Source organism: Delphinapterus leucas, chromosome 9 (genome assembly GCF_059928025.1).
Source record: "Delphinapterus leucas isolate spDelLeu-1000000601 "Yukka" chromosome 9, BTC_Dleu_Yukka2, whole genome shotgun sequence".
Classification (NCBI taxonomy): domain Eukaryota; kingdom Metazoa; phylum Chordata; class Mammalia; order Artiodactyla; family Monodontidae; genus Delphinapterus; species Delphinapterus leucas.
This window is the reverse complement of record NC_143137.1, coordinates 11,316,685-11,329,389: the sequence shown is the minus strand read 5'-3', so window position 1 is coordinate 11,329,389 and position 12,705 is coordinate 11,316,685. Positions and strand designations below refer to the sequence as shown.

The following is a 12,705-nucleotide window of genomic DNA, read 5'->3' as shown; positions in this document are numbered from 1 at the left end:
GAAGATCCCACGTGCCGCAGAGCGGCTGGGTCCGTGAGCCATGGCTGCTGAGCCTGTGCGTCCGGAGCCTGTGCTCCGCAACGGGAGAGGCCACAGCAGTGAGAGGCCCGCGTACCGCAAAAAAATAAACAAGAAAAACAAAACAAAAAACCCCTCCTCATTCCCTAAGCAGAATAAATACAAAGAAAACTACACCTAGGCACATTATAGTCAAATGCTAAGAAACAAATTCAGAGAGGAAATCCGAAAGTCAGCGAGAAATAAAGGATACTTTCCATTTAGAGGAACAATAATACATCTGGCTTTTCAAAAGAAAATGATAGAAACCAGAACATAGTGGTATTGGTTAAAAAAAAGAAAAGAAGACAATCTGCCAACCTAAAACTCTATGCACAACAAAAATATCTCTCAAAAAATGAAGGCAAAATAAAGACAATTTTAGATAAACAAAAGCTGAGAGAATTTGCTAGCATTACAGTATAAAAAGCAGTACTTCAAAATTAAGAAAAATGATCCCAGATGGGAGTACATAACTATAGGAGGAATTGAGAATACTGGAAAGAGTAAATACCTGGGCAAATATCAATATTGATATTTAAATAAACACATACGTCTTGTGGGATATAAAAGCATAATAAACATACAATAACAAGAGCACAGCTGCAAGATGGTGGTTAATGAAGATAAATGGTTTTAAATTTATTGCACTGTTTGAGCCTTACCCATACCCTGACACCAAAGTCAGACAAGGAGACTATAAGAAAGGAAATTACAGACCAACATCCCTGATGAATATAGATGCAAAAGTCCTCAACAAAATATTACCAAAGTGAATTCAACAGTACATTAAAAAAAATCATACACCATGATCAGGTGGGATTTATTCCAGGGATGCAAGGATGGTTCAACATCTGCAATTCAATAAATGTGCTACCACATTAACAGAATGAAGGATAAAATCACCTCAGCAGGTGCAGAAAAAGCATTTGACAAAATACAACTCCCTTCCATGACAAAAAATTATCAACAGATTGGATATAGAAGGAATGTACCTCAACAAAATAAAGGCCACATACGGCAAGCCTACAGTTAACATCACACTCAAGAGTGAAGGCTGAAAGCTTCTCCTCTAGGAGCAGGGACAAGACAAGGGGTCCCCCTTTCACTTTTTTTCAACATAGTACTGGAAGTTCTAGCCAGAGCAATGAGGCAAGAAAAAAGAAATGCCATCCAAAATGGAAAGAAAGAAGTTAAATTGCCTTTGTTTGCAGATATCTCTGTTTGCAGATGACTAACTTCTTTTATTAAGCTTTTCTATATATAAACTTGCAGAGACAAGTCAACATTATTACTTCTTCCAATCCATGAACAGAATAGCTTTTAATTTGTGTCTTCAGTTACTTTCATCAATGTTTTATAGTTTTCAGTGTACAGGTCTTTTACCTTCTTGGTTAAATTGGTTCCTAAGTATTTATTGTTTTTGATGCTATTGTAAATGGGATTCTTGTTTTAAATCCCTTTCAGGAAATTGCTAAATTGCTGTTAGTGCATAGAAACACAACTGATTTTTTTTTTTTTAATTTAGGTCCTGACTAACTGGTACTCACTTATTTATTTAAATTTATTTATTTTTGGTTGTGTTGGGTCTTCATGGCAGTGCGCGGGCTTCTCCTTGCGGTGGCCTCTCTTGTTGCACAGCACGGGCTCTAGGCACGTGGGCTTCAGTAGTTGTGGCACATGGGCTCAGTAGCTCCGCAGCATGTGGGATCCTCCCTGACCAGGGCCCGAACCCTCGTCTCCTGCATTGGCAGGCAGAGTCTCAACCACTGTGCCACCAGGGATGTCCCCACAACTGATTTTTGTAAGTTCACTTTATATCCTGTAACCATACATTCAACTGATCTCTGACAAATGTGCAAAGCACACACAATGGGGAAAGGATAGTGTCTTCAATAAATGGTGTTGGAATAACTGGATATCCACATGCAGAACAACGAAAGTGAATTCTTCCCTCATACCATATACAAAAAGCAATTCAAAATGCATTAAATACTTAAACATAAGATCTGAAACTGTAAAGCTACTAGAAGAAAACATTGGAAAAAAGCTTAACACTGGGCTGGGAAATAAATTTTTGGATATGACCCCAAAAACACATGCAATAAAAGCAAAAATAAACAAATGGGGCTATATCAAACTAAAGTTTCTGCACAGGGAAGGAAACAACAGAGTAAAGGGACAACCCACAGAATGGGAGAAAATATTTACAAACCGTATATCCAATAAGGAGTTAACAATATCCAAAATATATGAGGAACTCAAACAACTCAATAGCAAGAAAACAAATAATCCAATTAAAAATAAGCAAAGGACCTGAATAGACATTTCACAAAAGAAGATATACAAATGGCCAACAGGTATATGGGAAAGTACTCAAATCCACTAATCATCATGGAGATGCAAATCTAAACCACAAGATATCACTTCACACCTGTTAGAAGGGCTAATATCAAAAAGAGAAAAAATAGCAAGTGTTGGTGAGGATGTGGAGAAAAGGAAACCCTTGCACATTGTTGATGTGAATGTAATTGGTACAGTCATTATAGAAAACAGTATAGAGAGTCATCAAAAAATTAAAATTAGAACTACCATATTATCTAACAATCCTAGTTCTGGGTATATATTCAAAGGACATGAAATCAGTAACTGGAAATAATATCTGCGCTGCCATGTTCATTGCAGCATTATTCACAGTAGCCAAGATATGGAAACAACCTAAGTGACTAACAAATGGATTAATGAATAAAGAAATTGTGGCATATATACACAATGGAATTTATATAGCCATTAAAAAGAAGGAAATCCTGCCATTTGTGACAACACGGATGAAACTCAAGGCATTACGCTAAGTTTTGAAATAATTCAGAAAGACAAATACTGTACAACTTCACTTATATGTGGAATCTAAAAAAGTTGAACTTATAGAAGCAGAGAGTAGCATGGTCATTACCAGGAGTTGGGGAGAGGTTGGAAATGGGGAAATATTGAGCAAAGGTTGCAAAGTTTCAGCTATGCAGGCTGAATAAGTTCTGGAGCGCTAATGTATAGCACAATGACTGTCGTTAACAATATTGTATTATATACTTGAAATTTGCTAAGATAGTATATCTCAATTGTTCTCACCAAAAAACGGTAAACTATGCAAGGTGATCAATATGTTAATTAGCTTGATTGTGGTAATCATTTCACAATGTATACATATATCTAAACATCACATTGTACACCCTAGATATATGCAAGTTTTATTTCTCAATATACTTCAATAAATGTTATGAGTTAAGTGTGCTATACTACTAGAATTACTGCTAAAACATTTGACCTAAAACATTAGAACATGTAACTTCTAAATAAGAGAAGGAGTAAAATGGGGAATAAAAGAGAAAAAAGAAAGAGTGGTTAGGAATGAAAGAGACAGATAAAGCAGAAAAAATTAAAAGCAAATATAAGATGGTAAAAATAAATCCAATTGTATTACTAATCACAGTAAATATAACTGGATTAAATTATTCAATGATGTTATAAATTGCCTAACAAAAATTTTAAAAACCTAGGATTTAAAGAAATACACATAAGTTTATGACATATATGCTTTTTTATGTACTGGTATCTCATTGTGGTTTTTATTTCTTTATTTTTAAAGTTTTTAGTTTACATTGGACTATAGTTGATTTACAGTGTTGTGTTAGTTTCAGGTGTACAGCAAAGTGATTCAGTTATACATATACATATACCTGTTCTTTTTTAAATTATTTTCCCATTTAGGTTATTACAGAATATTGAGCAGAGTTCCCTGTGCTATACAGTAGGTCCTTGTTGCTTATCTATTTAAAATACAGTAGTCTGTATATGTCAGTCCCAAACTCCCAATCTATCCCTCCCCACAACCTTTCCCCATAAATTTGTTTTCTGTGAATCTGTTCTGATTTGTAAATATTTTAATTTGTATCTTTTTTTTTTAGATTCCACATATAAGCAATATCACAAGATATCTTTCTGTCTGACCTACTTCACTTAGTATGATAATCTCCATGTCCATCCATGTTGCTCCAAATGGCATTATTTCATTCTTTTTAATGGCTGAGTAATATTCAATTGTATATATGTACTACATCCATTCATCTGTCGATGGACATTTAGGCTGATTCCATGTCTTGGCTATTGTGAACAGTGCTGCAATGAACACTGGGGTGCATGTATCCTTTCAAACCATGGTTTTCTCTGGATATATGTCCAGGAGTGAGATTACTGGATCATATGGTACTCTAGTTTTAGTTTTTTAAGGAATTTCCATACTGTTCTCCATAGTGCCTATACCAATTTACATTCCCACCAACAGTGTAGAAGGGTCCTCTTTTCTCCACACCCTCTCCAGCATTTATTGTTTGTAGACTTTTTAATGATGGCCATTCTGACTGGTGTGAGGTGATATCTCATTGTAGTTTTGATTTGCATTTCTCTAATAATCAGTGATGTTGAGCATCTTCATGTGCCTGTTGGCCATCTGTATGTCTTGTTTGGAGAAATGTCTATTTAGGTCTTCTGCCATTTTTTGATTGGGTTGTTTGTTTTTTGGTATTAAGCTGTGTGAGCTGTTTGTAAATTTTGGAGATTAATCTCTTGTCAGTAGCAGCGTTTGCAAATATCTTTTCCCATTCTGTGGACTGTCTTTTCGTTTTGTTTACGGTTTCCTTTGCTGTGTAAAAGCTTTTGAGTTTTATTAGGTCCCATTTGCTTATTTTTGTTTTTATTTCCATTACTCTAGGAGACAGATTGAAGAAGATCTGTGATTTATGTCAGAGAGTGTTCTGCCTACATTTTCCACTAAGAGTTTTATAGTATCTGCTCTTAAATTTAGGTCTTTAATCCATTTTGAGTTTATTTTTGTGTATGGTCTTAGAGAATTTTCTAATTTCATTCTTTCACACTTAGCTGTCCAGTTTTCCCAGCACCATTTATTGAAGGGACTGTCTTTTTTCCATTGTATAGTCTTCCTTCCTTTGTCATAGATTAATTGACCATAGATGCATGGGCTTATTTCTGGGCTTTCTATCCTGTTCCATTGATCTATATTTCTGTTTTTGTGAAAGTACCACACTGTTTTGATGACTGTAGCTTTGTATTGTAGCTTGAAGTCAGGGAGCCTGATTCTTCCAGCTCTGTTTTTCTTTCTAAAGGTTGCTTTGGCTATTCAGGGTCCTTTGTGTTTCCATTCAAATTAAAATTTTTTTGTTCTAGTTCTGTGAAAAATGCCATTGGTAATTTGATAGGGATTGCATTGAATCTGTAGATTGCCTTGGGTAGTACAGTCATTTTGACAATATTGATTCTTCCAATCCAAGAACATGGTATATCTTTTCATCTGTTTGTGTTAGCTTCAATTTCTTTCATCAGGGTCTTATAGTTTTTAGAGTACAGGTCTCTTGCATCCTTAGGTAGGTTTATCCCTAGGTATTTTATTCTTTTTGATGAGATGGTAAATGGGATTGTTTCTTTAATTTCTCTTTCTGGTCTTTCATTGTTAGCGTATAGAAATGCAACACATTTCTGTATATTAATTTTGTATCCTGCAACATTACCAAATTCATTGATGAGCTCTGGTAGTTTTCTGGTAACTTCTTTAGGATTTTCTAGGTATAGTATCATGTCATCTGAAAACAGTGACAGTTTTACTTCTTCTTTTCCAATTTGGATCCCTTTTTATTTCTTTTTCTTCTCTGACTGCTGTGGCTAGGACTTCCTAAACTATGTTGAGTAAAAGTGGTGAGAGTGGACATCCTTGCCTGGTTTCTGACCTTAGAGGAAATGCTTTCAGCTTTTCACCACTGAGTATGATGTTGGCTGTAGGTTTGTCATATATGGGCTTTATTATGTTGAGGTATGTTCCCTCTATGCCCACTTTCTGGAGAGTTTTCATCATAAATTGGTGTTGAATTTTGTCAAAAGCTTTTGGCAAATTCTATCAAACATTTAAAGAATTGTTAACACCTATGCTTCTGAAACTCTTCCAAAAAATTGCAGAGGAAGGAACACTCCTAAACTCATTCTATGAGGCCACCATTACCCTGATACCAAAACCAGACAAAGGTGCCACAAAAAAAGAAAATTACAGGCCAATATCACTGATGAACATAGATGTAAAAATCCTCAACAAAATACTAGCAGATCAAATCCAAGAATACATTAAAAGGATAATACACCATGATCAAGTGGGATTTATCCCAGGGATGCAATGATTTTTCAATATCCACAAATCAGTGTGATACACCACATTAACTAATTGAAAAATAAAAACCATATAATCATCTCAATAGATGCAGAAAAGCTTTTGACAAAATTCAACATATATATTTAAAACACAGATTTAGAAAGATTTAAAGTGAAAGGATGAAAGATTGATAAATGAGGTAAACATCAATCAAGAAACTCTTGATTTGATGATATATGAACACATTAAGAATTCAAAACAAAAGCATTAATATTTTATTTTATTTTAGCCATAATATTTTATATCCCTACATTATGATAAAATTTTCAATTTATTCCAATTCCCTAATAGCATTGCCTCAAAATATACAAAGTAAAAATAAACAGATCTACAATGAGAAATTTCAAAATTCACCATCATAGTGAGAGATTTTAATGTATCTATTTTTGTATTGATAATTTAAGCTGATAAAAATTGGTGAAGATATGGCAGCTCTGGATTTCATAATTAACACACTTGTTTTAAAGGTATATACAGGACATTATATAATTAGAGACTACACATTATTTTCAAGCACACAAAACTGACAATGTGCTAGGATGTAAAGCTAGATTCAATAATCCAGAGGAATTGGTATCATAATTCTCTGAATTAATTATAAATTAGCTAGGCAACATTTACTAGAAGATAATAAAATATTCTTTATGGAGTGACTGGAAATTCAAATACACATTTCTTAAAATTTCATGGCTCAAACAAGAAACCATAATAGAAATGATAAATATTTACAGTGTGATAGCAAAATATTCATATCAAATCTTGTGAGATAAAGCTAAAGAGCAGTGACACAAATTTATAGCCTGAAGAGCTTATGTAAGAATGATAGCTCAAAATTAATGAGTTAAGCATATACCTTAAGAGCTTAGAAAAGAAATAACAGAAAAATTCTAAGAAATCAGAAAGAAGTAATAAAATAAATAATAATGAAGAAAACAAACAGTTTGTGTGTGTGTGTGTGTGTGTGTGTGAAAGAGTTAACAAAGTAGTCCAAGTTCTGGCAAAATTAATCAAGCCAAAAAGAGAAAGAAAATATACACACATTAGTAATGAAAAGGGGGTCACAATAATAGAAAATATTTAAACGGATAATGAGAGAATATTGTGAACAAGTTTGTTCCATTAATTTTGGTTAAATATCTTGGAAAATGCAATTTATGAAAACTGATTCCATAAGAAAACCTAAATAGTCCTATAATCTTTAAAATAATTGGACCAACAGGTTTAATATCCTCTGACAAACTAAACTCTAAACCCTGAGTGTTGTGCTGGTGATTTAAAGTAATAATTGACCAGATAATTCTAATCTTGCACAAATTCTTCCAGAGAATAGCAACAGTGAGAATACTACTCATCTTACTTTATGAAATGATATTAACGACAGATAAGGTTAGTACCATAAAGAATATTTACAGGCCAATCTTAATCCACATATATAGATACAAATATTTAATGCTTATCCTTATATCTATATCTAAAAGTTATTAGATATTTATCATAGAGAGTTTATTCCAGGAATGTAAAGTTGATTTAATATTACTTTGAATAAACTAAACTTCACCACATTAACATACTTAAAGAAAAAAATCATGTGAGAAAATCAATAGCTATAGGAGAAGCATTCAATGAAACATTTACTCATAATAAGAGTGCTTACCGAAAGAAGAACTGAATTTTCTTATCATGGGACAAAGCATTTACAAAATAACCATCATGAATGCAATATTTAAAGTTGATATAGTGAAATCTTTTTCTTTATTAGCTTACGGATAAAACAAGACACCCCTCCCTACTTTTATTTAACATTATGCTGGGGTTCCTAGCCAATGCAGTAAGACAGGAAAAAGAAATTAAAAGTGTAAAGATTAGAAAGGAAGAAACAAAACTGTCATTATTTTCAGATGATATAACTGCCTTTTTAGCAAATCTGACTCTATAGGTAATTTAGAATTATTAATGGAGCTTATCAAGTTCGATATATAATCAATATATAAAAGACAATTGGATTTCTATACACCAGCAACAAACAATAAGCTACAAAATATAATTTTTATAAAAGAAAACATTTACAATAGCAATAAGAATATAATGTACTTAGAAATAAAGTCAACGGAAACGAGCAAAAGGAAAACAATGAAAGATACTATAAAACATTACAAAACATTAAAAAATATTAATGGTAAGCTAAATAAATGGTATTATATACCAAGTTCACAGATGGAAAAATTCACCTTGAAGGGAACATTTCTCCCAAAATTGATACATAGAATTAATTCAGTATCAATAAAAATTCCAGCAAGTTTGTTTCTTTGCTTGTTTGTTTCCTGTTTTGAAGAATTTGACAAGTTTATTTAAATATTTATATGGAAGATCAAAGGTCCAAGAATTGCTAAAAAAAACTCTTGAATTAGAATGAAGAGGTGGGAGAATCTTTCCTACCAGATTTAAAGACTTATTATAAAACTATAGTAGTTAAAAACAAATTTGTATTGATGTAGAGTTAGACAAATAGATAATCAGAGAGAGTAGGGAGCTTAAAACAAATTCATGCACATATGAAAAACTTGATTCATGCAGATCACTGGTGCTAGGACAGTTGATTATTCATATGGAGTAAATAGTATAACAAGAAACTTCCAGGTGGATTAAGACATTGCCAAATACAAAACTTTAAAAACTTTTAGGGGAAAGTATAGTAAAAGTGAAATTAAAATTCAGAACTTAATTCATTGGCAGAGATAGGCAGACATATGGAGAAAGAAAAGCTAAGCACCAAAGTGAAGGCAGATATTTGCAGCATATGTGGTTAACTAGGGATTGACTAGCATCCAGGTGATGTAAAGAAAGCATTCCAATAGACAATACGAAAAATACAAACCACCCAACCTGAAAATGAGTGAGAGAGAGGAAGCAGAATTTCTCAGAGAGAAAGGAAAATAGCTCATCGTTATATGAAAATATGGTCAGTTTCATTAGTTATCAGAGAAATGTTAATCAAAATCAAAACTGAATGCTATTTCATGCCTGCTCGACTGGCTAAAAATGAAGTTGGATAATACCAAATTGTGACAGGTATATGTAAAAACAGGGACTCTCATCTGTTGCTGGAGAGAGTGCAAACTGGCTCAACACTTTGGAAACAGTTTAGCAATAACCTAAGAAAGTTGAACATACACAAATCTTAAAACCCAGTATTCTACACCTAGGTGTACACTCCAAGGAACCAGAGTGAATGGGTGCACGTGAACCAGAAGGCATGTACAAGATAGTTAGAGGACATTATTTGTTAATATCCCAGGTAGTAGGCAGCCTTTAAAAGGGCCCCCAGTAATCGCTGCCTCCAGATATTCGTGGTCTTGTTTAACCCCCTTCCTTTGAGTGTGGACTGGAACTAGTGACTCGCTTCTAATGAACAGAAGATGGCAAAAACGATGGGATGTCACTTTTGAGATTAAGTTACAAAAAGTCTCTGGCTTTTGTCTTTCTCTGTCTCTGGAAGCCTTCACTCTGGTGGAAGCAAGCTGCCATGCTGATCTTATACAGAGGCCCATGTGGCAAAGAAGTGAGGCCAACCAAAGCCAGTGAGGCCAAGAGGCCTGCCAACAGTCATGTGAGTGAGCCTGAAAGGGGTTCCCTCCACCCAGCCTTGAAATGACTGTAGCGCTAGCCAATACCTTGCTTAGAGCCTGAGAAAGACACTGAGTCAGCTCCCAGCAAAGCTCCTCCTGGATTCTTGACCCACTGAAACTGTGAGATAGTATGCTTTTTGTTTGTTTGTTTTGTTTTAAGCTGCTAAGTTTTGGGGTAATTTGTTACACAGCAATAGATAACTAATATAAACCCCAAAGGAGCAACAACTAACAAATGCAGAATGAATGAATTATAGTAGACTCAAGCCATAAACAGTGAAAATGAAGGAATCATCAACTGGCGTGAACTTCAAAAACTTAAGAATACGTATGGTACAATGCCATTAATACTAAAGTAAAAAATAGGGAAAGCCAACACATATATATGTTTTTGGAATATACACACAAATGGTAAAATTATAAAGGAAAGCAAAGGCATGATTAATACAAAAAATCAGGACAGATGTTATCTCTCAGGGAAGGGAGAAGGATGAGCATGACCTAGGATACAAAGGGGCTTCTAGGGTACTGCTATGTCCTATTTCTTGACCTAGGAGATGGTCAGGCACTCACTTTATTAGCGTATATACCTTTTATTAATAAATTAAAAAAAAATCAAACCAAAGAAAAAAAGAAAGCAAAGTACTGAAGTGAAGTCAATTCACAAATAAATATTTTGGGGTACAGAAGGATGGATGGATGGATGGATGGTCAGCTAGCCATACGTTCTGTCCTTTATGTATAGTCAGACCTGCAGTGTCCTCCAAGAAGTTTCCATGATTAACTGATTCGTAAATTTTTTTCTCCTATACATAAGGCCTTCTCCCTCCATTTCAGGTTGAGCCAAGTCAGTGGCCAGCTTGGGTCTGTTTACCTGGGAACTGTTCAATCCAACCCTGACTGCCTCAGGCCAAAGGCACTGCATTCTGAAGAGTCCGCCCGACGCCCCGCACCCACTCTCCCGCACCTTGCCCCTCACTCCCCCACCGCAGACACACTCAGAGCCTGAGGGCGCGTAAAGCACTTGAGGAGGAAAGCACTTTCACCTTGCGGGCTCTGCAGAAGCAAGCCACCCCCAAAGAATTCAAGAGCAAGTCCCTGGGAGGTGAAATGACATCGCCTCCACGGTTCCTTTCAGCTGAAATCTCGACGGCTCCCAGCGGAGCACAAAAAAGCACAAGAAAACAGGGGGTCCCGCGCCTCCAGACCAGCAAGGGTGAGTAACAACGAAGCAAGAAGGGAACAGAGATGGAGCTGCAGGGAGACACCAGACAAGGAGCCGAGAAATAAACAGCAAGCAATCCTCTGTGGCACTCACCTGCTGCCTCCCCTTGGGTACCGCAGAGGCCCCTCGGCAGCCCTCACGCCTCCCGGACCCCACACAAACGCACGTCCCGGGCATCCGCATCGCCCACGTCGCCCGTCTCCCCGCCCGGCCACCCGCGCTCCGGACCGTGGCCTGTGTCATCGCCAGGCCTCTCCTGTCCAGAACCCATCGCGGGCCCACACTCACCCTTAGCCCCGCTATTCCCTGCAGCGCGGGTTGGGGGCAAAGAACACCAGCTAGGAGGGGGCGGCGGCGGTTCCCAAGGGGCAGGAGTTCCTCAGGCGAAAAGGGACCGGGCGGCTGACTGAGGACTGGGACGTAGAAAGGACGGGGGTTGGGGGTGGCTAAGAGGGGGGCGGTCCCGGGATCTGACTGGTGGCCGCGCTGGTGGGGGCGGAGCCTGGCCGGCCGCCCCAGTTGCAGAGGCCCCGCTTTGTGTCAGTTTTTGCACGAAGATTCAGCCTTAAATCCGCCTTAAATCCGCCTTAAATCCAGGGTGCAGACCCCAGCCCCTGCGCTGGGAGTGCAGGAGGGCCATTTGTCGAAAAAGAAATCCGTCAGACTATGAACAAGTGAGCGGTTGAAAATAATAATATATTTTCATATAGTATAATGCACAATTATTTCCAAGGACGAGTTAAGTCTATGGGTCCTAGACATATTTTGAATTAAAAGAATGAAGTTGCCTTAAAATGGAGGGTATGGTTACATGCTTATATAAGAAGACGACAATCTCACGGTGCTTATATAGGGCGAAGGGCTAAGAATGAAGAAGTTGGCTATTGATACTTATCTTCATAACCACTGAATTTTTAAAAATTATCACATGTATTGTTCTATAAACCAAATAAAACAGGAAGGTGTTAAAATTTTTTGCTGACCAACAAATAGGTGACAGATATCGGGCATGAGGGAGACAGAAAGGTGTAGCTGTTGAAAGCCTGGACCCTGAAGCCACTGCCGCACCTTCTGCTTACCAGCTGGGGAGTGCCTTCCTTCCTATGGGTGCCCTAACAAAGGACCACGAACTTGGTGCCTTGAAACATCACATTTGCTGTCTTGCAGCTCTGTGGGTCAGAAATCCAGCGAGTGAGCATCTCACGGGGTACATCAGGGTGTAGGCAGGGCTCCCAGTTCCTTCTGGAGGCTCTAGGGGAGAATCCATTTCCTTGCCTTTTCCGGCTTCAAGAGGCTGCCCGAATTCTTTGGCTTGGGCCCCTTGCTCCATCTGCAAAGCCAACAGTCTCATCCCTTGCATCTCTGTTTCTGTCATCACATCCCACTCTCTGCTCCTCTTTCATTTGTTTCTGGGTGAGTTTGACCTGTTAGTTCCTTTGTGTCCTGGACCCAGCAGGCCTCCCTCAGTTCTAAATCTACTGCCCTTTTTATGCTCATTTCCTTCGGTCTTTCTGTTCCTCTTGTCCCTT

The 12,705-nt window shown here is 37.0% G+C and overlaps 1 protein-coding gene across 1 annotated transcript in view; it reads right to left on the bottom strand.

Moving 5' to 3' along the window:
* The window catches only part of TCAF1 (TRPM8 channel associated factor 1), a 46,720-nt gene extending 35,113 nt beyond the window's left edge, over positions 1-11,607 (bottom strand). Inside the window, exon 1 of the mRNA XM_022578889.3 lies at positions 11,465-11,607. The gene's annotated coding sequence lies outside the window, so the exon portion shown is untranslated. The remainder of the gene's footprint in view (positions 1-11,464) is intronic.
* Positions 11,608-12,705: the final 1,098 nt, after the last annotated feature.